At 40.2% G+C, this 27,464-nt stretch overlaps 1 protein-coding gene and 1 long non-coding RNA gene across 4 annotated transcripts in view; one reads left to right on the top strand and one right to left on the bottom strand.

Annotated features, from left to right (window-relative positions):
• The window catches only part of EXOC4 (exocyst complex component 4), a 728,800-nt gene that overhangs the window by 394,795 nt on the left and 306,541 nt on the right, over positions 1-27,464 (top strand). The window lies entirely within an intron of this gene.
• LOC309845703 lies at positions 6,130-14,166 on the bottom strand. 2 transcript variants are annotated; one of them, XR_014301441.1, is made up of 2 exons: positions 12,648-14,166; positions 6,130-6,626 (listed from the first exon to the last, which is right to left on the bottom strand). It is a non-coding gene; the product is annotated as an uncharacterized lncRNA (long non-coding RNA). The 2 variants fall into 2 exon arrangements; XR_014301442.1 differs by lacking the exon at positions 12,648-14,166 and adding an exon at positions 7,247-7,718.

Below are 27,464 nucleotides of genomic sequence, written 5' to 3'. Positions count from 1 at the left end.
TATATTTATCAGAATTTTATTTTAATTTATTTGTTTACATGTCAGCCTCCTTTTTAAGACTCTGAAAGCCTAAAGTCTTGTCAGTATTCCACACCCACCCAGGGCATTATTCCTGGATTCTTTTTTCTCTCTTTAAATGATACCATAAATGGTTCCATCAGTCAGTCACGCACAATGTATTCATTTAATAAAGATTTATTAAGCACCGCCTTTGTGTGTTTATTGCTTTAGGAAATTTATACTAAGGACTGGTCTGAAATTGACTTCATCAGAATTAGTATCCAGGGAACAAAAGAACTGAGGAGGGAGGCCTCATTCAGATGCTGAAGGTGAAAGCCAGGACCTGGGAAACTAGTCTAGGAAAGCTCCCAGTGGTAATTCCAATGTTCCCTTATGACAAAGAGATGGTTTTTACATAGACTGGTTCGTCTTCTTCCTTATTTTTTGTCACTGTCTTTGCTTCTCTTTTTATCTTTGTTCTCATTCAGAGAAGCAAACTAGAAGGGGCACCTGGGTGGCTGTCAGTTAAGACTCCAACTCTTGGGGCACCTGGGTGGCTCAATCCTTAAGCATCTGCCTTTGGCTCAGGTCATGATCCTGGGGTCCTGGGTTAGAGCCCCCTTGTTGGCAGTGAGCTTGCTTCTCCCTCTCCTATTTCCCCTTGCTTGTGTTCTCTCTCTCTCTCTGTCAAGTAAATAAAATCTTTTAAAAAAGACTCCAACTCTTGATTTCAGCTCGGGTCATGACCTCAGGGTCCTGAGACTGGGCCCCATGTCAGGCTCCGTACTCAGTGGGGAGTCTGCCTTTCCCTCTCCCTCTGCTCCACTCCCTGCTGCTGTGCATGCACATGCTCTTTCTCTCTCAAATAAATAAACAATAAAATCTTTAAAAAAAAAAAAAAAAAGGAAACTGGGAGTGAAATGGGGAGATGATGATTTATTTTAATGCTAAAGGAAGAGGAAGGCACTTTAACACAGATTATTTTAACTCTTACAGTTCTTCTGTGAAGTAACTACTGTTACTCTTTTTTTTTTCCATAAGACGTTTTTATTCCATAAAACATTTTTTCCCATAAAACATAAAAAATCCTACATAAGGTCACACATCTAGTTGGTGCTACAGCATGGTTGAAAACCCAGAGCTGTGTAACTTAGGAGCCCACCTTCTTTTCCCCTAATATACCCACCTGTACTATAAGATGGAAATCAGCTGTTTTAAAAACATGCTGTGCGAACTGCATTTGTGTTTGGTTTTAAGAACAAAAAAACACAAATAAGCTGATGCTTCATTTAAAAAAAAAAAAAAGCTCGAATGCTCTATGGATTAAGTTGCTTTTATATTTGTAGCCTTTGATTTTATTCCCCTAGTCCCATATATCTTCCCGCACACACACCCCATCAATGCCTTTCCATGAAAAAAAAGCCTTAGGCTATTTTTTTCCCCTGTATTTGTTATATATAGTTTTAAGTGAGTGATTTCATTTTTGAGTTGAGACTATTAATCTTAAAGAAGATGCATAAAGATATGTACAACTTTATTTTTTTTTAGCCCTGTAGATTATATATCTCTTAAACTTAGGAAAATAGCTACCAACATCTAGCGGACATCTTACTCCATACCAGCATCTCATGTCTTGTTTTCTTATTTCCGTGAAGTTTGTTGGCTATTATTTTTCACTCTTGATGGTTTTTGAGGCCATGTATTTAGATTTTGCATAGAACTTTAAAGTTTGGAGGCCGATGGTAAATTTTTATGTTGGTGTCCTAGGTCCATAATATGGCAATTAAATAGAGAGTCCTGATAGGAACAGCTGGGTGGCTCAGTCGGTTAAGCATCTGCCTTCTGCTTGGGTCATGATCCCAGGACCATGCTCCACATTGCTTCTCCCTCTCCTTCTGCCTGTCCTGCCTCTCCCCTTGCTTGTGCATGCGCACGCACTCTCTCTCAAATAAAAAAATCTTTACAAAAAAATAAAAAATAAAATAAATAGGGTCCTGTGTCTTTGGGGTGCCCATCACCTTACCCCTGGAGCAAACTGACAATCATCCTTCAGTTCCACTCTTCCGTAGGGTTAGGTCAGCCTGACCGTTTTTATGCACAATCAGCAAAGAGGCTGAATCACTTCCCCTAGTGGTTTATCTGAGTGTGTGTCTCCTCTACTACTGTGAGCTCCTTCATGTAAGGACCATCTCTAGGAGCTCCAGCAGAATCTAAAACGTTGCACATTCTCTAAATGTTTGGCTTAATGAATAAAGTTTATTATTTGCCGTTGCAGTGGAAAATGTATTAGAGTGATTGATTTTGCGTTATTTGTTGTCAGATCTGTATTAATAAGACTCTTATTTTTAGGAAAACTGAGGTCCAGATTAGCCAGAGAGCTACTTTAGTGTTACCCTGTGTTCATTTGTCTTTCAAGCCCATGTACTTTTCAATAAAACCAGCATTTGCCAAACTGTTCCACAAGACACTAGTGCCCCAGGAAATGTAACTGTAGTCATGGCTGGTAAGGGAAAAGATAGCATTTAATGGGAGAAAATAACCCTTGGTTAAATAAAATTTTAATAGTTTTTTTTTTTTTTTTAACTCCAGGATTTTTCTGACTGAACTATAATATGCTGAAGTACAGAGTATGGGAGAGATTGACAGAGCAGGTGGTATTTTCCAAAGTTATGTGTTAACCCCCTCTTTAAATTTACTCTTCTCTGGAGAGGCAGGTTTGTTTGTTTGCTTGTTTGTTCCAAAAGATACAATTCAGAGAAGCTGTACTAAATGAATTCTGTATGATGTTGATTCAAGTTCTTTATATCAAAGTCATCTTGACTTTGTGAACAAAAGAAATTGAAAGATGTTGGTTGTGGACTCCTTTCCAGGATTTGTCTCTGATTTACTTTGTGAGTTTTGACAAATTCCAAAAGTACAGGAAATTGTTTCCATTTATTCATTGATAAAGGGAATATCTAGGGAGACACATGGTCAAATACTCAACCGTGGAATTTCATGAGTTTGAGCCTGTAGTCTGTTGGTGTGCTGAAAGGTCCTAGTCAAGAGGAGATGTCAGATAGTATTATAACAGATAACAATGGACAATCCACATTCATTTATTTTACTCCATGTACATTTTGTTGCCTGAAGTACGTTGGCTTTGTAATTGCTTTTTATATAGAGACTTAGTTATCCAGTGTGATCCAAGGAACATTGTGGGGACCACTCTGTTACAAAATATAGTTTATTTGTTAGTTAATAAAGGGAAAAAACCAGAGCCCTTCTCTGCTGTAAGTACTAACCTAATAATACCTGTTTTCAGAAAATTTAATTTGATCAGATTCAAATCCTAGGCTTAATATGAATTAAAGTTTGATTACAAGAGGGCAGTTAGAGGTAGCTGTAGTTTCAGAAGGAAACCTATGCAAGCTAATAGAGATTGTGGATTTGGGGAGAGAATCCACAGCACTGATTGTAAAGAGAAAGACCCCATTAGTGTCTAGGATATCAGTATGTTGGAGTATTACTGCCGTCACTATGCGGAGTTTGTGATGGTAGATGGACAGTTGAGTTTTTATAGCTTCCTCAAGGGACTAAGTAACTTAATTTGGTTAAATGTAGTCTGGAAAAAAAAAAATCCATGCAAAATAAACATTGTGAATTTGAGAATGAGAATACTGGGCCTGTTTGAATTTAAAAGGGAAAGGGGGAGCTCCAGCTGTGAATTAGTGTGGAAAGAGTATAACCACCATTTTCTCGCTTGATGACTTTGGACAGCTCTCTTTCTATATTTACTTAAAAGGGAGTGGACTATAATTCTAGGATTCCAAGCTAGGAATGTAGAAGAAAGGAGAATAAACATGTCTTTGCAACTGATTTTTTTTAGGTGACATGTTAGAAATACCATAAAAGGACTGATTTTTTTTTTTTTTTTTTTTTAGTAAACACTATAGATTTGATCATCTAATTGAATTTTATCCATAAAAATACTTAAATATTTATTTTTAAAGATTTTATTTATTTGATCTAGAGTGAGCATGAGCAGGGACAGAGGGAGAGAGAGAAGCAGACTTCCTGCTGAACAGGGAGCCTGGCATGGGGCTAGATCCCAGGACCCAGAGATTATGACCTGAGCCAAAAGCAGAGGCTTAACTGACTGAACCCCCCAGGTGGACCCTTAAATATGTTTTTGATATTAAAAAATGCCACCAGTGCTCCAAACAACAGTTTTTCCCCTACCTCAAGTTTTTAGTTTTTATTTTATTTTTAATTTTTTAATTTAAATTCAGTTTAGTTAACGTATAGTATATTATTAGTTTCAGGGGTGGAATTCAGTGATTCATCAGTTGCATGTAATACCCAGTGCTGTTTACATCAAGTGCCCTCCTTTAATGCCCATCGTCCAATTATTGCATCTGCCCCCACTTCCCCTCCAAAACCCCTGTTTGTCTCCTGTAGTTAAGAGTCCTGTGATTTGCCTCCCTCTCTGCTTTTATCTTACTTTATTTATCCTTCCCTTCCAAACAGTTTTTTTTTAATTTTCTTTGAAATTACCTTAGAGCAAATTTAAGGACCCAAAAATTAAGTGCAATTGCTTTATATATTACTATATATTTTTATATATGCTTGTATGTATTTTATGTGTATGTATATACACACATATATTGTTGTAACATCAAATGATAGTATCTAATTTATTTAGTTCTTCATTCATTAGACTGAGGTTTAAATGATTTTATTTATTTATTTTTTTAATATTTTATTTATTTATTTGACAGATAGAGATCACAAGTAGGCAGAGAAACAGGTAGAGAGAGAGGAAGAAGCAGGCTCCCTGCTGAGCAGAGAGCCCGATGCGGGGCTCGATCCCAGGACCCTGGGATCATGACCTGAGCCGAAGTCAGAGGCTTTAACCCACTGAGCCACCCTGGCGCCCCTAAATGATTTTAAATGTTCCAAAAACTTTAATAGATAAAGATATGTCACCATGTCATTTTTTTAAGGCATTTCCTAATGTAGAATATTTTTAACAATGACAGCAGCTTCAGGGCAAATAAATATCTTACATGCATAAGCAAATATTTTGGAAAGACTCTTATTGGGATGTTTACATTATCATATGTCTATTTAGAATAGCAGTTATAACATATTCTTATCTGGTTTAAAAAAAAAAAACAAAAACAAAAACCGGAAGGGCCAGATAAGCAGGAGATTTGAGAATACAAATGAAAAAATGTGTATCAATGAAAATAAACAGTATTTTAAATTTGCAAGTGGTATTCCACCAAAGGGTTAAAGGAAACCTAGAAATTCATAATTTTCCAAATTGAATTTTTGAGTAATTAAAATTAAAATGTAGTCATAGGCTTCAGAAATTTCCATTATTCAAATAGCTCTTACACACCCTCAAAAAGATCTATGCAGAATATAATAGGATTGCATAATTTGCAATCTGTGATAGGATGATCTGAATCAGAGTTGAGTTGAAGCATAGTACCTTAAGGATTTTAATGAAATTGAATATTAACACAATTAAACAAGATCAACCAGATCAAAAGCTAACAATCAAATTATTTTAGGTACTATTTAAGAGCTTGCTTCCACTGGGGCTTTGCTATGCCAATTAGACACGTGATTTATTTGTGTATTATATTTTCTAATAGACAACATTTAGCCAGAGCATATGCTGCATTTATAGGACTTTAGAAATGAGCCTTTTTAAAGATAATAGTATTCACTTGGCCTCTGCTAATGTGTGAATGAACTTCCCTCCCAATTAGTTTGAATTGTCCCTTGTCTGACCACTGTATGTACGTAGGCGTGCAGGTTTGTGTGCGTGTGAAAAATTATACGTGTGTAGACCTTTTTATTAATTCCATTTGCCACGATGTTATTAAATTATTAGGATGAACACATTTTTTAAACTGTTTTCAGCATGGTATCTTCTTTCTCCTTTGTAAGAATTTACAAATTTGGTTTATCAGTTATAAGTGCCTGCTGCAATGGTGACAGACACACATTATTAGTATTTGTATTTACATTTACACACATAAATCAACACTAGACATAACTTTTGGTTAACTAATAAGTGTATAGATCAGCACTCTCCCAAAGACATACGAGTCTTTGGTAAAGAAAAGTTTGAAATAAATTTAATAGTATTTTTTATTTCACCCATTACATCCAAAATAATCATTTTGTTCATCTTAAAAAATAAAACTGGCCATTATTTTACCAGCAGAAATGGTCTTTTTGGGAAATAGTGGAGGACTGCAGTCAGGGACAGCTGTGGGAAAACCATAGGCAATTCTGGACAACAAAGGAGAGGGATATACTGGTTTATAGAGAAAAGGGGTCGGGGGGAGTGGAGAAGGCTCTTAAAAACAAAAAGTTGATTGGAGTAAACTGGGAGTTCCAAGTACAGGTGCTTTTCCTTGGCTGAGTCGTGACTATCTCTCATTGGCTAGGCTGTTGCTAGGGCAAAGGAAAGCCTTTCTTCTTCCGGCAGAGATAGGAATGAAGTGTCTTTGCCACAGTGCTTCTCCTCCTGTTGTGTCTGCAACTGATGAAGGGTGAGGCATGACTGCACCCCCGCTGGCCTCCTTTCTAAATGAGATTTCTTGTTAATTTTCCACAATTTCAACCTGTAATTAATATAAAAATTATAGTATATTTTACATTCTGATTTTCACACTAAATCTTAGAAATCCAGTGTGTATTTAATCTCCAGGCACATCTCACTTTGGACTAGGAACAGTGGAAGTGCATGTGGGTTGTGGTTGTCCGGTATTCGGGACAGCACAGGGCGGGGTGTTTATCCTCAGCGTGGACGCCCAGTGTGAGGGGCAAGGAGGGTGGGGATTTCGAGAATAATGAAGTGAGGATGAAATCAGAGATCGTTTAACAGCTTCTTCAGTAATCACTGCTTCTTTACTATAGAATGTTCAAAAAAACCACAGGGTGGGGGAAAATAAAAGGAAAGAAAAGACAGCTTTCTAAATATATGTGGACACAAAGACTGTCTGCCGAGAGAGCTGCCTGAATTATTTTTCTTTGTGTGCTGACAGAAGCCAAATTTTTCAAATTCAAAATAGGGATAAGGACCACAGAAATTTCTATTCCTCCCTGATTTCTTCTCAGGCTGGGAAGAAAAGCCTGCTTGCCTCCCGGCTGCCTGTGGCCTGCAGAGAGGGGAAGCTCTAATTCACATTCCCGTTGTGGAGGGCAGGGACCAGAGGGGCTCTGAGGGGAGGTACAGAGTTACCTGAGCAATTTGCTTCTCAAAAGAGATGGCAAATAGAAGTTTCTGCACCTGCTGTAGCTCAGGACCAATTAGTATGAATGTGAACGGTATGTCCTAGTCTCCAGAATGGGCTGCTTGAGCAACAGATTTACTTCTCATCCTTGCGAAGACTGGTAATCCAAGGTTACCATGGTGCCAGTATACTCAGGTTCTGGGGAGTTCCCTGTCCTTGGTTTACAGTTGGCTACCTTCTGGCCTTGTCTTCACAGGGTAGAGAGAGGAAACATTGATGTCTCTTACTCCTCTTAAAAGAGCCTTTATTCCATCAGGATGCTCCACCCCCTTCAACCTTATCTAAACTTAATTACCACCTAAAGACCTACCTCTCCCCCACCCTACCCCCCCCCCCCCCCGCCAGATACCATCACCCTGGAGGTTAGAGCTTCAACATAGGAATTCTGGGGGGACACAAACACTGACTTTGTCACAGAGGGACTGCTTTCATATCTCAAGTGTGTTCTTACACTATTTTATGTGTACATAGTCACTAACCTTTACCTACCTGTTTTTGTTTTTTTAAAACCAGCATAAAATTGAAGCCAAGAGACTCATTTAGCATAAAACTAATTGTCAGTTGCTTTGAAGGACTTACATTGATGCTTTTCCTCCTAAAATGATAGAAATCAACTTACACCAGTGATTACTTAATAAAATGACCCCCCAAAAAATTGTTAAATAGAAACAGGGAAAAATAAAGTTGACAGTGAAATACCAATTAATTTGTTTAACAGTTTGTTATATTAAAGTAGATTATAGAAGGGACACCTGGGTGGCTCAGTTGGTTAAGGGTCTGCCTTCAGCTCAGTCATGATCCGGCGGCCCTGGGCTCAAGCCCCACATCAGGCTCCTTGCTCAGCAGGGAGCCTGCTTCTCCCTCTCCCTCTGCCTGCCCTGTCTCTCCCCCTGCTTCTGCTCTCTTACTTTCTCCCTGGCAAATAAATAAATAAAAATCTCTTAAAAAAGAAAAGTAGATTATGGAAATCTGTAAATTATTTTTTCTCAACTCTCAAATGCTTATTTCTGAAAAATATGTTACCATTTTTGTTTCTGACAGATCCAAGGACTTGAAATTTTGAAACTCTGGTTATCTTAAGTGACAATGGACAGTTATTTAGATAATGGGATAACCTTGAAATTTTTGCATGGTGTTTTATAGTTTATATTATTTATAAAGTGCTTTTTGAAATCTTCAAGCTAGAACCTAATAAAAACTCTCCAACTCAGAATTGTGGGGACAAGGCCACCCAGCTGTCCACCAAGGTAAATCCTGTTTCTGACTTAGAGACCCCTTAGTTCTACTATTAGAATGCAGCAAAATCTCCTGATTTATAAGAATTATAAGAAAAAGACGAAAAAGTAAAATATGGGTTGTTACAAGAAAAGGAATTCTTCATAAGTGACTTGCAAACTAAAATGAATGATGATTTTGAGGCATGTATCATTACAAGCTCTCATTGAGTTGTTGATACTGAGTTTGGGAGAGAACAAATATTCTGGTTCACTGGGGTAGGGACATACTCATTGAAAGGGTTAGGTAACTGACAGAGTCCTGATAAAGGAATCTCTGCATCATTAAAAAAGAGGATCTGACATAAATTGACATTGTTTTGAGGAAGAAGGCAACCAGTGTATTGATTCATTTATTCTTGAAATACTTATTGAGCATTTATTATGTTCTGGAGAACAAAGACAAGAATTCTGCCATCATGGGGCTTAAATTCTGGTGGGAGAGATGTTTAAATAGACTTAAATGAAATAACATTGCAGGCCCTGTGCTGGATACTTGACATCCTCTCAGAAGTCCTACAGCAACCTCTGGCATTATCATATTTCCAATTTAAAGATGAAAAACCTAAGTCTCAGTAAGTTGCTCAATATGACACAGCCAATAAGCACCAGGAGCGGTAATTAAACCTTGTTCTATCTGGCCCCTTCATCCCATAGTTCCACGACTATACTGTCCCCAGGTCATCGTCTTTATGAGAATACTTTTCCAAACGTGAGCATTTAATAACGTTAGAACCTCTAGGTTTGCTGCTCATTCGCTTGCTTTTTTTCAAAGCAGTCATTTTGTAGTATTGGGCTGAGCCATGTCTTCAAAAGAAATGACATGTGATATGTTTAGTCTGATTTGATAGTGCAAATGACTGCTTCCCCCCGAGCAACAACAGGAAGATTCTTAATGGGCGCTGTCTTCAGAATGTGATTCTGATAGGCAATTGCCTCTTTAATAGTGGAGTCTGTGTAATAGCAAAGGACAGCCAATTATAATCAGGCACTGTCTGCCGAGGCTGACTTTGGTGGGGGTGTTAGAGAAATAACAGGTTTTGTGAAGGAATGGAATTCAGGAGGTGATATCAAGAGGGAAAGAAAATAAATAAAAAGGAGGCAGGACATTTTCTCATATCCTGAATCGTCCTCGCTTGTCGCTGGGCTCTGCCATAGAAGGTTAGAGTTGACCCCTGCCAAGGGGTATAGTCTTATTGTTCTTATCAGATTAAGGTTTTGATTATATCTGGCCCAGCGTGGGGGGGGCATCATTATATTTAGTATGTATTGGGCCAAATCCCAGACATCTCTTCATTGGCTAGGTGAACATAGCCATGTTTTTTGTTTTTTTTTTAAGGTTGTATTTTAAAAAAAAATTTTTTTTATTAACATATAATGTATTATTAGCCCCAGGAGTACACATCTGTGAATCGCCAGGTTTACACACTTCACAGCACTCCCCATAGCACATACCTTCCCTAATGTCCATAACCCAACCACCCTCCTCCCCCCCCAGCCCCCGCAACCCTTGGTTTGTTTTGTGAGATTAAGAGTCTCTTATGGTTTGTCTCCCTCCTGATCCCGTCTTGTTTCATTTATTCTTTTCCTACCCCCAAACCCCCTACGTTGCCTCTCAACTTCCTCATATCAGGGAGATCATATGATAATTGTCTTTTTCTGATTGACTTATTTCGCTAAGCATAATACGCTCTAGTTCCATCCATGTCATTGCAAATGGCAAGATTTCATTTCTTCTGATGGCTGCATAGTATTCATTATATATATATATATACCACATCTTCTTTATCCATTCATCTGTTGATGGACATCTAGGTTCTTTCTATAGTTTGGCTATTGTGGAATTGCTGCTATAAACATTCATTCGGGTGCACGTGCCTTTTCGGATCACTACATTTGTATCTTTAGGGTAAATACCCAGTAGTGCAATTGCTGGGTCATAGGGTAGCTCTGTTTTCAACTTTTTGAGGAACCTCTGTGCTATTTTCCAGAGTGGTTGCACCAGCTTGCATTCCCACCAACAGTGTAGGAGGGTTCCCCTTTCTCTGCATCCTCACCAGCATGTCATTTCTTGACTTGTTAATTTTAGCCATTCTGACTGGTGTAAGGTGGTATCTCATTGTGGTATTGATTTGTATGTCCCTAATGCCAAGTGATGTGGAGCACTTTTTCATGTGTCTGTTGACCATTTGGATGTCTTCTTTGCAGAAATGTCTGTTCATGTCTTCTGCCCATTTCTTGATAGGATTATTTGTTCTTTGGGTGTTAAGTTTGATAAGTTCTATATAGATTTTGGATACTAGCCCTTTATCTGATATGTCATTTGCAAATATCATCTTCCATTCTGTCAGTTGTCTTTTGGTCTTGGTGACTGTTTCCTTTACTGTGCAGAAGCTTTTGATCTTGATGAAGTCCCAATAGTTCGTTTTTGCCGTTGCTTCCTTGCCTTCGGAACTTAGCCTTGTTTTTAAGATTTCCTGTGAGGGAGTCATCACTCCCATCGTTGGTTTTCTGTTCCCTTTTCAGGGAGGTGTGAGATCTAGTGTTGTAAAGAGCCCATGGCTCTTGTGGCCTGATAGCTTTGGTGCTGCTTTCTTCCTAGCTGCAAAACCTTGGGCAGATGCCTTAGGTCTCTCTGTCCCTGTTTCCTCATCTGTAAAATAGGGATCACAGTAGAACTCACTTGTTAGGATTTGCACAAATGAAGCACTTACACCAGTACCTAGCCCATGGTAAATGCTACAGGTGTTAGGGACTATTACTATGATTGTTGTTACTGTTACAGAGGTCTCATCAAGTTACATTTAAATTGGTCACCTTTGTGTTCTTAACATCAAATGGCAGTGAAGAAGAACATTTACTTTTAGATTCCCAGTACTTTGCTTATGAGTGTTGACAGATTTATATCAGCCACAGAAGACCTTTGAATTTAATAAAACAATGCATGGGGTAGCCATCAGGCATCGAGGACACAATGTGTAGGATTTTAGCCCCTTGAGGCTGTAATAATGAAAATACCATAGATCGGGTGGCAGACAACAGCGGTATATGTCTCACAGTGCTGGAGGCTTGAAGTCCAAGATCAAGGCGCCAGAAGGTCTGTGTCTGGGGAGGACCTGTTTCCTGATTTGCATGTACCTGCTCACACGCTATCTTCATGTGGCCAAGAGAGACTATCTTTCTCATGATTCATATTGGCACTCATCTCATTCATGATGGCTCTACCTTCATGACCTAATGACTTCCTAAGATCCCCACCTCCAAGTACTATCACATTGGGACTTCAACATGACATATTGGGACATAGCATTCAATCCATAGCACTTGAGAAGGAGTGCTGCAGAAACTGGATAGGCAACGTTGAGGTTCATGTCTCTGGTTGGAGTAGACCTTGGGAAGAGGCTCATCTCCTTTGCATCTGATCTCGTAGGTGCCTACCTATGTCTCCCCTCTTGCTCACAGCCCTGGGTCAGTGTAGCTGCCGGGGCTCATGTTGTATATGGGGATTTCTCAGTGCTGAGATGATTCGGACATGGTAACCAGTTGGGATATAAATCAGTATTTGTGGGTATGAAATGCTACCACGTGAGACCTGTTGTCCAACCTCAACTGTTTTTACTGTGCAGTCAGATGAAGAAGCAGATTTCAGGATCCCTGCTTATTTGTTTTTTTATAGTTTTGCTTTGACGCTATTGCAACATGCTTTTTATTTTCTTTTTTATAAGTAATCCTAAATCAGGCAACCGTGTCATGTTAGCCTTAAAATTCAACTATGTCAGGCTTAATTTTATCAACAACAAAAATCAAAGAAGAAGAAAGGAAGCGGGGAGGGAGGGAAAAGCCTTCCCTAGCAGCATGTGAAACCTGTTACCGAATGAACAGCAGACAAGGATAAATTAAGCACACTGTTGGTCAAGTGGGGTCCCATCCCCATAGAAAAACAGCTGTAGAAAACAAGCCATATCATTTTTTACTGACTTGTTCTTTTGGTGATTGAGGCATTTCATTGCACAACCAGGAAAATAATAGGTTACTTTCACAATGGGAGAAGTTTAACAAATGCTCAATCACTCACCTACATCATCACTGTCGTTGGCAAGAGCTTTACTATATGATATTGATGCCTTGCTTCTTTCTTATGGCCGTATTCTTTTCAGATTCAATCTGTCTGCAATGGGCCACTAAACATTTCAATTTGCTACCTGTGGAGCTGGATTGTAATGTTCAGGCTGAAATGAGAGAGAAATGGATTTAGTGGAACTCAAAGTAGAGCGTTTCATGGATTTTTGAAGAAGGATGCACAAACTGAAACCCACAGATAAGATACACGTGATCACTTCTGAGTGTTTCGAAGAAGTACATGGTATTAAGCAATTCATGGATGTTTATAGGGAAAATAGACTCTACTAGCTACTGACAAAGACCCCTTGCATTTTGAGGAACACAGACTCTGCTTTCCTGGGCTCCACTTGCCTTTACTTAGTACCCTAATACTAGCCCTTGCATCTTTCTGACACTGTGCTCTTAAGGGAGCTGAGCTACTAAAGAAGATGGAATTCCAAATTATTTTCTGGTCCAATCAGACTAAAAGGAAGGATTTTTATTCCAGAATTGGAAGAGAGGTTTTCTCTTCCTTGCAGTTTTAGAGGAAAATAACCTGAGGACGAACTGACCATGGAGGAGTGAAGAGCTAAGAGAATCGCAGAGCAAGAGCCTTGATTTTACTGTTCCTTCAGCCCTCTCCACCTTTGGTTCTTAACTTTTGTATGAGAAAATACATCGTTCTGCTGGTGCCACTAGAAGCAGGCTGGTGGATGTTTCTGTGCCTTGCCCTATTGTGCATTCACATATATGGTGTGTCACTTCAGAAAACAATTCTGTAAGTTAGGGAGCACCCTACCCATTTTAACAGAGTGGAAATGAAGGATTTAGTGCTGAAGTGACCTGTCTAAGTCTCAGCTAGGATCAAAGTTCCTCATCTTTGGAATGTAACTCTAGCTTTCTTTCCCATTCGTATCATGATCACAGCCATCATGTAAAAATACCACCGGACTACAAAGGAATAAATAACACTGAGCCTCGGTTCTGTCACTATATGAGTTTGAGAGATGCAGCCTATCTCTGGGCCTCATTTTTCTATTCTATGAAACGGACTTCAGCAGACATAACCTACTCCATTTTTACTATTCATTTATTTTTTTTTTTTTTATAAACCTGATTCCATTCATGTGTTTTCTCCATGTTTGTCTTATCTTTTCTTAAAGTCATCATACCCTTCACGAAAGAGCAACAGTTTCATGCCAGGTTGTGTAAATAGAGGAGCGCTAGAAGGCAGAGGATAGCAGGTGTTGGTAGCTTTATGTTGAGTAGTCTAGGCTTCAGAATGCCAGCTCAGTTTCATGGGGACTTCAAGGGTCTCATTGTCCTCCGATTTCTGGCTGCCACCAGTGAACGCTTCCAGTTGGAAGTGGTCTTTCTTCACCTGGCTGTAGACTACAAAAGTAGATCTGGTCTGTGGTTCTTTTCCTTGCTGACCCTGCAGTAGCCATGAACATCTTTAATGCTTTCCAGTGATTGGTTGGAGGTGGAGGGGGTAATACTGGGATTTCAATAGATGAGAGAGATCCCAGGTTAAAGGTTAAAAGTCAAAGTTAGAATAATTTACAGTCTTAAACATAAAGGCCCCTATATTTGAGTAAATTTAGGGACTTAAAATGTTTTTGGCCTGTTCCTGCCCTTCTTTTCTATTTTTCTCTTAATTCCTAGGCTGCTGCTTAGGGACTTTGTGTCCTAATTAACTATGATGAATTCACGGCCCCTTCTTCTGCATTTTGTGTGTTGTTTCACCAGACATTGCTTGTCTTCTCTCCACTATTAGGGGTCTTTGGAGCAGGCAGGAAAGGGGAGGGAGGGTACCAGGGTGTCAGAGCCTTTAATTATTTTATTTGGGGCAGAGGGCATGTTTGTGGTGTAGACACATGAAACTAGGCAGATTACTTTTTGTGGCAATTCTTAGTCATATTCTAGAAAGCATATTTCTTCATAGGAAAGTTACTGTCAAATAGCCATATTATTTCTGTTCAAATGGGGATCACCATGTATTGGTAAAGCAGTTAGCTTTGCCTTGAGTTACATTGAAAGCATACCATATCCCAATCGAGATTTTTTTTTTCCTTAAAAATCTTATAGGCAAGTTCTCAAAGACAAGGTTAGACTACTACCTTCAGAGAGGTTTAGCATTGATCCTTATTTAATAGTCTTTTTCTTGAAGCATTCCTTTCATTCATTGATTCATTCAGCAAATATTTATTGAAAACTTCCTGAGTGCAGAGCACTGCTAAGTGCTGGAGACTGAGCCATGAAAAAGTTGGCATGGGACTCCACCTTCAAGTGGCTTTCAATATGGCACGAAGAGCGAATTGAACAGGTGGTTGCAAGGGCTTGTCAGAGAGTTGGAATAGCTGTGTATGAGAGGGACTCTTGTGTGAACACAACCTCTCTTTAAAGGTGGACTTAGAGACTTCTGAGAGAAGGGAGCATTGCCCCGGAAGGTTCTGGAAGAGAGATCCTCCCTCATCACCCTAGAAATATGCATTTGTCACATCTGGCCTTGCCAGATGACTTGAAGACTTAAAGACTTAAAGTGATTTTTAATAGAAATCTGGTCTCCTGCCACAAAATATAAAAATTCCCCATGATTGGAGCTTTCTTCTAGACTATTTTTGTGTAATTAAAGAGGTTTTTTTTTTTTACATTAGTTTTAGAAAATATTCTTTAAAAGTAGATTTCTTCATTTGCCAATATTTCACACCAGCTCTGTGTTCCTTAGACTCAGATATAAATAAACAATGAATTATTTTTTAGTATATGTGCGAACATATACTAAAGTGAACACAACAATGAATTATTTTTTAATTTATTTTAAGTTCTTTTTTTAGGTGTGATAGCAAGTAATTCTCTGATATTTCCCTTAGATTCAGATTTAGCTGTAAGAAAAGAAAAGGAAAAGGAAAAGGAAAAAGAGGCTCAGACAAAGAGGAATTGTTAGAACTTCTGAAAGGTTCACTACTCTTTCTTACCCTTTCAGGTGACTAATGCCAAAGAATGAAATCAGTAAAATTGCCCTTTTCTTTGTAACTCAAGGTCAATAACTGGTAAAAGAACTTTTGAGAATTAAGTGAGCTTTGTAATTAGAATCATCGCCTTTTAAATTAGCATTATTCATTTAGTAACTAAAGAGTTGGTGTATTTCTCTCATTCAGTTATAGAAGTTTTCTCCTTTTTAGTCTAGCCGTTCATCAAGGCCCAACAAAATGGTGAGTGTTCTGCCTGTGGGTTGCCCCGCTTCCTCTCCACATCTGCCTCTGTGATACTCTCCACGATCATCTCTCCACTCCCCTCCATAGTTCTGTATGATTTTATTATAATATACCACTCATATATCCATCCATCTTTCTCTTGTGTGAGGAACTCCTTGTGTCAGAACAGTGTTACTATAAACCCAGTGCCCCAGACAGGGCTCAGTGTATACTAGGCGCTCAGATACAGGTGATGAGTGGGTGAAAGGTGGCCCTCTGAAGAACAAAACATGCATATGTCCTTATATACATACAGCCAGCAAATATATATTAAGTGCCTATGTGTACAGGGTTGCCACACAGTCTGTTGAACATGCTAAATATATAGGTCCCCTCCCCTACATTTGGAAAGCTTAAAATTTCAATGGACTCTAAATGCGTATTTGTGGAAAAGATACCTTAAATAATGATATATACCAAAGATATGCCTTGTTGAGATGCTGAAGGATAGCCTTTGCTACAGTTTAGAGGCTCAAGGATCTCCTTTCACTAAAGAGAATCAGGAACTTTTCCATAGAAGAAATGGGATTTTAGCTCAACTTTGCAAGAGTTGGTCTGATATATGCCCAAAGGCACCGTGGATGGTGGTTTTGTCCATTAGGTTCCATCCAGGTCTCAAGGCAAAGACTGACTGCACAACCTCACCCAGCATGAGTCAAGGAATAGATTTTACTAGGGAAAAGGAAAACTGACACAGCTAAGTCAGCAAGACAGAAGAGGGCACAGTTCCTCCCATTCTCCATCATCCCACAGAGAATACACTGGGGCATCTGCTCTGCTGACCCTGCAGAGTGGGTTTGAATTCCCCTGATATTCTGCCTTACCGTCACTCAAGAATGAGAGAAAGCATCCTTGTCATTGAGGGAATCCTTGGGCTGCTCAGGTCCAAGCAGTTCAATCTGTTGGCCCAGATGCCTGTAGAAGTCGTCTGGGAACATCAGCTGCCTAGTATCTAGATGCTTTCAGACCCATGCGAAGTCTCTCCTTCTGAAGGATGAGCCGCCGATGCTGTGGGTAACTGATCCTGAGTACAGTCCCTTCTCCTGGGAAAAAGGTGTTCACTGGCAGTAGCTTGGTTTTTGTCCAGGCAACACTAAGTGAGCTCTGAGGGGTCACCATCAGATAATCCTGCTTATTGCCCTCCAGTGGTCAACAGTTAGGGCCCTGGAAATAAGAGGCTTGATTCAAATCCTAGCCTGCACGCTTACTGGCTCTGTGACTGTAGACCCTTCACTTCTCTAAGCCTTGGTATTCTGAAATCTGAAATTAGAATAATAATTCATTCTCCAATCATACAATCCTCCCCAATCCTACAATCAATAGAAATGTAGTGAGGACTAAATAAAACAGACGTTTAACACCTAGTAAATGTTCAGTGAGCATTAGCCATGAAGGAAGGATAATGATTCTCCAAAAAAGAGAATAGTGAGAATGTTTGTGTGAGAGTAAGCATGTTCTGGGGACAGTGAATGAACCAGCTTTGTCAGGGCAAAGGCTCATTTTGGGGGACATAGGACTGGATTTGTGGGGGGGGCTCCCCTAATGCAAGACCGAAGAGTCCTCTTCCAGTCAGTTTGGGGCCATCAAAGATTATTCTTGTCCAAGCATGACATGTAGAGGAATTTTTCAGAAAAATAATGTAGTGGTAGACACTCCAGATTTATTTAAAGGTAAAGAAACTGAAAGCAGGAAGACCTTGTAGGCTAAAAATAATTAATTTTCTAGGAAGCTGTGGATTCGAGTTGCTTGAACTTTGATTTCTGTTCCGTCTGCCGTTAGCCTTCATCCAGTCAGTCACAGTCTCAGGGCAGCAGCGTGCTTTCAGACCTGCCCTCCTGCTTTTATCTTTCATTGTGTGCCCAGCTTGAGGTTTAGCATTGTACAATAGTTAAAAAGTTCTATTTAATAAGGTATAGTAACAAAAATACTGTAAACCTATAAATATATGTGTATTATATATGTAACGGCATTTCTCTGAAGTACATTTTGATGATTTCTCATTAAATTGAATTGACAGAAACTTAGAAACAGTGCTACCCCCCTTTTCAAGAAGTAATATTTTTATTTAATAAAATAGGAGCCTGGGTGGCTCAGGCAGTTAAGTATCCAACCGACTCTTGATTTTGGCTCAGGTCATGATCTCACGGTCATGAGACCAAGCCCAATTCAGGCTCTGCCCTGAGCATGGAACCTGCTTAAGGTTCTCTCTCTCTCTCTTTCTCTCTCTCTGAAGCACCTGGGTGGCTCAGTTGGTTAAGTGTCTGCCTAGAGCTCAGGTCATGATCCCAGGGTCCTAGGATCAAGTCCCACATCAGGCTCCCTGCTCAGTGGAGTCTGCTTCTCCCTCTAACCACTCCCTTTTGCTGGTGATCTTTCTCTCAAGCGCTCTCTCTCAAATACATAAAATCTTTAAAAAAAAAAAAATTCTCTCTCTCCCCCTCTCCCTCTGTTCCTCTACTCCCTGCTTGTGCATGCACTATCTCAAATAATAAATAAATAAACAATGTTAATGTAGTAAGTCAGAGTTTTATAAGAGCTTGGAATGTCTTGTTTAGCATTCCATTTTCCAACCCTGCCTAGTATAGTGCTCAGTAGAGACTAATCAAGAAATGATGGATGGATGGTTGGATGGATGGATGGATGAATGAATTGATGGGTTGCAGTCCAGAATCAATGACCTTTCCTCCACTGGATTATAACTGATTGTGTATGATTGTCTAATGTGTCTCCCACCATCACTCCCACTGGACCATGGCATCTTGGGGCAAAGATGGTACCTCTCTTCTCAGTGTATCCCCAGTTCCTAGCTTATGCCTAGAGTAGTCTTCCATTATTTCTTGAACAAGTGAATCTGTCCCTGAAATGAGGTTAAATGTGGAATTTTGAGAGAACATATTACCAATAAATGATTGCGTTCTGAGCCTTGGGCTACTTAATTTCTCTGAACCTTAGTTTCCTTATCTATAAAAATGCGTATAACACCTATTTTGCTACTAAATGGTAGTTAAAATATAATTTTAAATACTTCAGGTTTATAATTAAATCTGGAGGTTATCGTTTCATGACTTGCCGATGAACCATGAGAATTCAAGGCACAGCCACCAATAAAGAAAGACCATTTTTTTTACCTTGAAGATTATATAGCTGGTTAATTCACCAGCAGAATGGGTTTATTCAGGAAGAGCAGAGGAATTACAACTAGAGACATGCAAACTGTAGCAAAGCTTAAGCAAATCTGGAGAACAAAGGAGAAGACCTTGCTTGCATAAAGAAAGAGGGATGGTTGGAAAGGGGTTGCCTTGATTAAGGGTCCATTGGAGGAGATCAGGAGTGGCAGCTTCCTTTTTGCTGAGTAGTAGTGTCTTCTATTTGGCTGGAGCTATTGCTGGGCAAGGAGGAACACCTTCTTCCTCTTGCTGGGTAGTAATGTAAGGTTCTTCTCATTGGAGAACACAAGGGACATGCGTGCCTGTTGGGGTCTACAGTTGACAACAGGTGGTAGTGTGTTTGAGCTCCCCTCAGAGCCTCCTAAAGCCGTTTCAAGTGAGGTTTCATCTTCACAACTTTCACAAGCAAACTGGTCAACCTTAGAATTTGATTTTGAGGTTATTTTCTTATTCATGTATAACAATAAGAAATGGTTACTTAGGGGATATCTCATGTTATAAAATTTCTAGAAATTTCTGACAGTGTAGCAGGTTTTCCTTTCTTAGTTCTTTATTGTTAAAATATCAGAGAAAAAAAACAAAACTTTTAAGAGAAACAGAACAATATTTTGCTTAACTCGCTGATACTGACAGCAACCCAGCTGTGGTGTTTAGCAAACAGTAATGTTTCCATGGTAGATAAGCAGAATGTAGAGCACTTGGAGGACAAATAACTTGAGATTGACTTGACAGGTATTTAAAATGAGCCACCTCAAAAATGGAGAAATGTTATTGAGGACTTAAATTTATCTGATAATTTTAAGGAGAAGTATGTTGGGTCTAAAGTAGAGCTTCTTATATTAAATAAGACCCTTCAGTTTTCCTACAGTAAATAGGTAACCAAGTTTGATGTTACCGTTGTCATTTTGCTCTATTCCTTTTGCTTCCGGTGGGCTTGTCCTTACAGTTACTGTCTCTTTCCAATTAAGGGAGGAATGGAGAACTTTAAATTCGTGAGCTCTTTCTTTTTAATCACCAAATTAATGCACTGGCCTTGGTTTGGGAGGGGAAGAAGAGAAGATGTGGCTCTTTTCCATTTTTTTTCCATTAAGATTAAGAAAAAAATTCGGCATTTTGTCCATTTTTCAGCAGTGGCATCACCTTGCAGTTTATGATCTTCCATACTCTTAGGAGCTTATTATAAAGAAAATTACTTTGAAACATCATCAAGCATATATTCTGAGTATTACCTCTTTGGGGTTCATAGAGTTTCCTTAGGGAAAGAACCAGGAATCAAAAACTGATAATTGGAACCATTAATAAGATAGAGAATCTCTTCTCATATGGGGGCAGTGTGGTGTGGCAGAAAAGATATGTTTGGAAGTGAAGAGGTCTCATTCCTATTCCTGGTATTTTTACTGTGTCAGAGACCAGATTTTATCACAGAAGACATAGGTCATTGTAAAACTCAGGGATATAAAAATGCAAATGTAACAAAATGCCGAGTGTCAGGTGAGGTTTTAGAACCTTTGTAGTAAACCAAAAGCACCAAGTCTTTTTTGTGACCTCCTACTGAGTCAGGTGTCTTGTTTACATATATCCACTGGGCAGGTACATACATGGCAAGAAGATGTTGGCAAGAGAGACAATTTCCTATGGGTTTCTTGTGTTTCTTCACGTCTTATGAACAAAAAAGCACGACACTGTGGACTTCCGTTGTGGACTGCCCTCTCAGTGGTGGCTGTTCGGTGAACAGTCTTGCAGTAAGAAAAAATGTCTCCTCTCTGGAGCGAAGGACAGGTTTCTTTGCTGTCCAGTATCATAGAAATAATGTCTCACTATAGGGAGCAAAGATTGAGCAGGTTTGCTTGCCGCCTGTTAAAAAAGATTGGGTTTCCTGAGCCCAGGATTTGCCTCTTGTCCTGTACACACTACATGTCATTCATTCCTGACCCACGTCATGGGACTCAGTGGGAACCGGTGAAAGGAAATGATGGTAGCCTGGCTACTGTTGTTATTACAAGTAGTAAAATGTCCTTTGTCTCTGACCCAGGGGGCTAGGGTTTTCTTGGTTTGGGGAGGACGGTTCTGCCAGCATTCTTAAAAATGTGGTATACTAACTTGTTAGCTCGCAAGGAGGGTAAAAACTGAGACCCATCACAGTTTATGACAGAGCTGAGTTTGAACGTACTGATTTTGAAGGAAGGTGCATAGATGAAGTCATGCATCTGACGCAGTTGGCAACTGCGTGTAATTTCTTGCTTGCCTACATCTGACAAGCAAGAAGAGGTCAGAACTCAAGATATAAAATGTAACTTTAAGAATTCTTGCTAAACAAGGGTGCCTGGGTGGTTCGGTTGAGTGTCTGACTCTGGATTTCAGCTCAGGTCATGATCTCAGGGGCGTGAATTCGGGCTCCGTGCTGGGCGTGGGGCCTGCCTGAGAGTCTCTCTCCCTCTCTGTCGGCCCCTCCTCCTGACTTGTGCCTGCTCGCACATGCTCTCTCGCTCTCAAAAAACAAAAAGAAAAAAATATATATTTCTTGCTACCCAGACTTAAATTATTACCTCGTTTGGGACTTGCATTAAAACCATTGTTTCATTACCGTGAAATGTTGAAAACCTATTGATAAGGTGCTTTGATTTTAAAGTAAAAGGTGCACTAGAGAAGACCAGTTTTCTCTGGCTTCACACATTCAGCTACTTTACCTGGGTCCATTAAATTACTGTTGCTCTTGTATTTATCTGGGGTTCAGGGGAAATCAGAGGCTCTTTAAATGGAGAAAAATAGTTAATTTTTTTCCCCTGTAGAAAAAAAAAATCAAGATTCTGCAGACTGAGAAATGTTAAAGAAGAAATGTATCCTTTTCACAAGGAAAGGCAAACTGGCTATTGTTAAACTGGGCTTTGGGCAATTACATGTCTTTTTCAGTAGCCAATTTAGAAACATTATTGAAACTTTCATGGTCTCTGGTATAATGTAACTGGGCAGTAAGCAGGAGTGATAACTCTTAGGTACTTAAGCTTGAATTCTAGGCATTTTAAAGGTCATCAGGAAAGGGAGAATAAGCCATTAATTTTTACTAGAGTGTTCATTTAAGCATCTTCTGTGAAAATCAATGTAAAATTTCCCTGCCATTCAAAATGCAAAGTGGTGTATAATATCGCTATTCCAAACTGCCCTAAATTGTTGAATTTTTAAACAAGCAGGGTTTGAGTTACGCCCTTACCACATAAATTCAGCTTCTCATATTGGATTATTGCCATATGGTTGCAATAGCAAGAAAAATAAATTTATGTCAGTCTCAATTCTACCTCTGCATTCATTATTTAAGCTGCTCTTAACCTTTTCCTAGGTCACTGATCATCTCATGGATTTGCTTTTATTCGTATGCCTCAGAGGAGAAAAACTCCTTTCTTTATGAGTATTATTTATAAGTTAAATGTTACTTCTCCATTTACATTAGTAATCTTAAATTATTTACCTGCTTTGGAATTCATCCGTTAACAGATTTGCCAAATGAAAGCTGTCAGCTGGATGTATCTATTTGTGCTACTCCTCTGTTACCCATTAAAGGAGCTGCTTTGGGAAAAATACAAAGTATTCAGAAGGGCAGAGAAGAGGTCAGGTGGTCCGTATCAAAGTCGACCTTGCTATAGCCAGTACCTGCTGACCTCCTGGCAGTTTCCCCCAACCTTGAGCTGTTGCACTATAACCCTTCTACCTCGTATGTGTTTCCTTCATTAAATCCTCAGTGATGTCTTTGGGATGGAGAAAGAGAACACTGTTTAAGAGACATAGTGTCTCCCCTAGGCAGCAGTAGTATGACAGTACGTCTTGACTTGATCATGAATTATATCTTGAGTTACTAAAGAAGTTTAACTTTTTTCCATTAAGACTTACTCAAAATTAAAAGTGAAGCCCCGGCTAAAGTAAACAAAAAATCTTACGTGTCATTGCTAGTCATGGCAATCTAAATTATGGGACTCCAAAATCCCATCATCAGACTGAGTAAGTAATCTCGGGCTGGCAGATCTGGCAATGGCAGGTTTGCCCATGGGCTTGCAAATTTGGTCTCAAGCCTTGGGCAGCTAGATGAGGGCTGGTTTTCCCAAGGTGTGTTTCCAGTCTTACACCCTGTCTTGTCTGATAACTCGAGACAGAAAGGACTCACTGTGAGCTACTGAGAAACTTTCACTTATCAGTTACTCCAAAGTCAACGGAAAGATCTCAGTCAGGCTGAGCTTTGGTGGGGAGTACCAGACAAAATTTTAAACCCACATCTGGAACATAGGCTGTTAGCAAGGCGAACTTCAAAATAGAACCTCGTACATCTTAATTCTTCTGAAGCCTCTAACGCAAGGCATTCTCTCTCATTCATTCATTCATTCAACAAATATTTGTAGAGTGTCCAGTGTGTAGCTCACATAAGGCTCTGAGGATATGTCAGAGAACAAATTCCTGTTTCTTAGAGCTTATACTCTGGTGGGGAGTCACGGATATTAATAATGCCGTGTTTATTTTATTAGTGAGTATTAAGATAGAGATGTAATAGTTCAGATGGTGACAAGTGCCATGAAGGCAGGTAAAGTGGAGTGAGGAGTTCGGAGAAGGCCCTCTGTGGAGGCGCTCTCTGGGCGGAGACCAAAGGAAGAGAGGAAATGATGGATACAGAGAGCTGGAGACGGATGTTTGGGTAGAAGGAGCAGCAAGTGCAGTGCCTGAAATTGGGAGTGTTCCTTAGGATTTGGAGGGCTCTGTGGGAGAACCCGTAAGATTAGAACACAATGGTAAGGAGAAGCGAGAGGAGATGAGGCTGGAGAAGTACGTGGGGGACTGGAGACGGGGGATGACCCAAGAACGGGCAGTGGCAAAGACTTTGACGTTGAATAAAAAAGGAAGTTAATGGGGGATTTCGAGAGGTGGAGGGAGACGATCATAGATTTTAAAGCAGTACTGAGCAACAGAGCTTCATGTAATCTCGGGAATGTTCTAGAATCTACAGTGCCTAGTAAGGTAGCCACCAGCCCCTTGGGGCTGTTGTGCACTTAAACTGGGGCTAATGCACCCAAGGAACTGAACTTTTTTATTAAGAGGATTTTTAACTTGAGTAGTAACGTATGGCTAGCATATTGGACTGCATAGTTTTAAAAATTTTAAACATCAGTTGCTTTGTGGGGAATGGTATGTAGGGAGGTAGAGGGACAGAAGCGGGGAGAAGACTTTGAAAGCGACTATAACAATCCAGCCAAGGGGTTAGCAACTCTGTTTTTGTAATGTGCCAGATAGTAAAATTCGGGCTTTGCAGGTCACGTGATCTTCATTACCCTACTCACGTGTGCCACCGTAGCATGAAACCAGGATAGACAACATGTGAATGAGCTCAGATGGTCATGTTTCAACAATACTTTATGGGTGGGTCAGGTAGGGCCCCTGGGCTGTTGTTGGCCAACCTGTGATGTGGAGGACAGGGCGTGGTAATGTGGGCCAGGCCTTGCTTCAGAGGTCAAGTTGACAGGAGGCTGCCTGTGGGAGCTGGAAGAGAAGACGAAAGCCATACCTTGCAGGGGCTTGTCCTCTACATCTGGTGAAATGGAGTTGCCATCTGGTAAAAGGCAGAAGACCTGATAGGAGCAGATTTGGAAGGAGAAGCCCAGTTGGTTTTGGCTTTGTTAGGTTTGAGATGTCTGATTTGGCGTCCAGGGGATCCGAAAACCAAGAGAGGTCTAGACTGCACAGATGCATTTGATAGTCGTTGAAATTAATGATATTAAACCCAGTAGGATGAGTAAGATCTCCTAGAGTGAGCATCTGCCGCGGAAGAGAACAGGTCTGCGTGCTGACCCCTGGCCTGCCCCAGTGTGGGGCTAAAACCGCTAAGGAGACCACGCAGCCGAGAAGAAGATAAGGAAGGGTCAGAGCAACCCAGGAAGTGATGTCACAGCAACCAAACGAGAGTGCGGCAAAGAGAGATTCATCAGTGCTTACCAGACATGGTGGGGACACGTACGTTTCCGGAGGCGGTGAGTCACGGGCCCACACTACTCTCTTCTGGCTTTTGCTGAGGCGTGATACGCAAACTCCCTGTTCAGAAGCTTTTTTTTTTTTTTTTTTTTTAAATATTTTATTTATTGACAGAGAAAGAGAGATCACAAGTAGGCAGAGAGGCAAGCAGAGAGAGAGGAGAAAGCAGGAGGAGAGAGGAGGAAGCAGGCTCTCTGAGCAGAGAGCCTGATGCGGGGCTTGATCCCAGGATCCTGAGATCATGACCTGAGCCGAAGGCAGAGGCTTAACCCACTGAGCCACCCAGGTGCCCCCAGAAGCGTTTAATGAATCCCCTTTGCCGGCACAATAACGTCCAGCTCCTTGACCAGGACTTGGCACTTTAATCGGGCTGTGAGCCCAACTGCAGCACCTCTGCACGGGGCTCCGGTAAGCCTGGCCATTCCATGTGTTTTTATTTTCTCAGCCTCTTCAAATTCTGTGATGTTTCAAATGCTGTCCTGTCCTTTACCTACCGATATCTTAGCAATCAGGGGCCAATGCAGATGCTCTTTTCTCTGTTAATACGTCCCCACTTCCCCCCACCCCATCTCTCCTTGTCACCCTTTCTTAAACCCTTTTGATTCCAGTTGTTGGTTTTCATTCCCTCCTGATATTTCAGACTCCCTGTAAGCAGGAGAGGGACCAACTTCGCTAAGTAGCTTCAAGTCCTGGAGGTTCCACTGTTTTACCTGTAAATTGAGACAGATAAGGTTTTGTGACAATTAAATGAGGCAGTCATATTTATGTATGCCCTCATTGCCTTTACTGTGTGTCAGATGACAGCAAGAGGTTTTCAGTGTAAATAATTTAACAAACAAGTTTGTTGAAGGAAAAATCATAAAGAGATCGTTGTTTTTCTCTCTTAAAGTGTGTATCACTTTCTCTTGCACATACCTCCTCTTAAATTATTTATGTTGGAAGGATTAAGCATTAACTTCTCTGCCTGAAGTTAATTATCGGTGAATTTTTTTTTTTTTCATTTTACGGTCTTTAGTTGAAGTTCTTTTAAATAATTGCCACTTGGCAGTTTATTAACTTGATAAAAGTACGTGACTGTCTGATTCTTCCTTTGCCCCCAAATGCCACTTCTCTCGTTAATCAGCAGCGTGTCTCTGAGTGAAAAGAAGCTGTAGCTAAAGTCAATACTTATAACTTTTTCATTAGACCTTAAAACGTTATGTTAAAAATTTATGGGAGTGCATCAGGTGGAGGAAGGGAGAGTTATATGGAGAGCTGGACCTCTCCTTAGTGACTTTGCAGCAAGAAGCAGAGCTGTTCTTTCCCGAAAATAACGATTTGCTAGGGAGTTGTCTTGAAAGGCTTGGTTCTGTGACAGGGTGTACTGGGGAAATTCTTACCGAGACTTTCCATTGATGTTGTCACACAGTGTTTACTGAAGACAGCTTTTCATTTCTGAACTGTAGAAAACATTGAGAGTTAGAGAATGGCTCAAACCTTTTTGACTACATTGAATCTACCCAAGAGTACTTTCCCTTGTCAGATTTGGGCTACATTTTTCTGTCCTTCTTTTGGAAAATGGTTGTGTATGCTGGTAATTTGTCTTGTTGTTATGACAACTAACAATGACTAGTAATTGCCGTCTTGTTATTCGTAATCTACATAATGTTCCCCTATAACATGATGTATACTTCTTCTGTTCTGTAAACTCTTCTTGGGCTCTTTACCCACTTCTTTGTTAGCTAACAACAAGTAGAGAAGAATGATTTCCATCTAGGGTCATTTTACAAGAACGTTTAGGGTTTTCTTAATCCAGCCATCCTCCAACGTATGATCTTTTCTATAGTATTTCTCTATCGTGAATTTTATCCACTCCAATATCTCCACCTTTTGAAAAAACTCATTCCATCATTCAGTGAAATGGCCCATTAGATAGCCATCTTTTTTTTTGTTGTTTTGTTAAAGATTTTATTTATTTGACAGAAAGAGAGAAATCACAAGTAGGCAGAGAGGCAGGAAGAGAGAGGGGGAAGCAGGCTCCCTGCTGAGCAGAGAGCCTGATGTGGGGCTCGATTCCAGGACCCTGAGATCATGACCTGAGCTGAAAGCAGAAGCTCAACCCACTGAGCCACCCAGGCGCGCCTCCCCTTTTTTTAAAAAGATTTTATTTATTTATTTGACACAGAGAGAGAGAGATCACAAGTAGGCAGAGACGCAGGCAGAGAGAGATGGGGAAGCAGGCTCCCTGCCAAGCAGAAAGCCCGATGCTGGGCTCGATCCCAGGACCCTGAAATCATGACCCAAGCTGAAGGCAGGGGCTTAACCCACTGAGCAACCCAGGCGCCCCTAGATAGCTTTTTTTTTTTTGGTAAGATTTTATTTATT

The sequence above is a fragment of the Mustela nivalis genome (genome assembly GCF_964662115.1).
Source record: "Mustela nivalis genome assembly, chromosome: 12".
Lineage (NCBI taxonomy): Eukaryota > Metazoa > Chordata > Mammalia > Carnivora > Mustelidae > Mustela > Mustela nivalis.
Note: the sequence above shows the minus strand (reverse complement) of the source record. Positions and strands in the feature narration are given on the sequence as shown.